The sequence below is a fragment of the Arachis duranensis genome, chromosome 4 (assembly GCF_000817695.3).
Source record: "Arachis duranensis cultivar V14167 chromosome 4, aradu.V14167.gnm2.J7QH, whole genome shotgun sequence".
Lineage (NCBI taxonomy): Eukaryota > Viridiplantae > Streptophyta > Magnoliopsida > Fabales > Fabaceae > Arachis > Arachis duranensis.
The window spans coordinates 40305258-40305605 of NC_029775.3; positions in this window are offsets into that span (position 1 = coordinate 40305258).

Here is a 348-nt window from a genome sequence, read left to right on the forward strand (position 1 = left end):
ACTTGGACGACCCAGTACACTTGCTGGTTAGTTGAACGGAGTTGTGAATTCAACCAATGCCATAATAATGATTTCATACAAAGACAAACAACTTGAAGAGAATATGGATCACAATTTCGTCCACCATGGACTCATTCCTTAACTTCCTTGTTCTTATCTCTGTTTTTCGATTTTTATGCTATATGTGTGTTTATGTTTTGTGTCTCTACCTCATGATCATTAGTATTGAGTAACTATGTCTTAAGGCTATAAATAAATCCATAAATTCTTCACCTCTCTTAAATGAAAAATGTTTCTAATTCAAAAGAACAAGAAGTACATGAATTTCAAAATTATCCTTGAATTTAG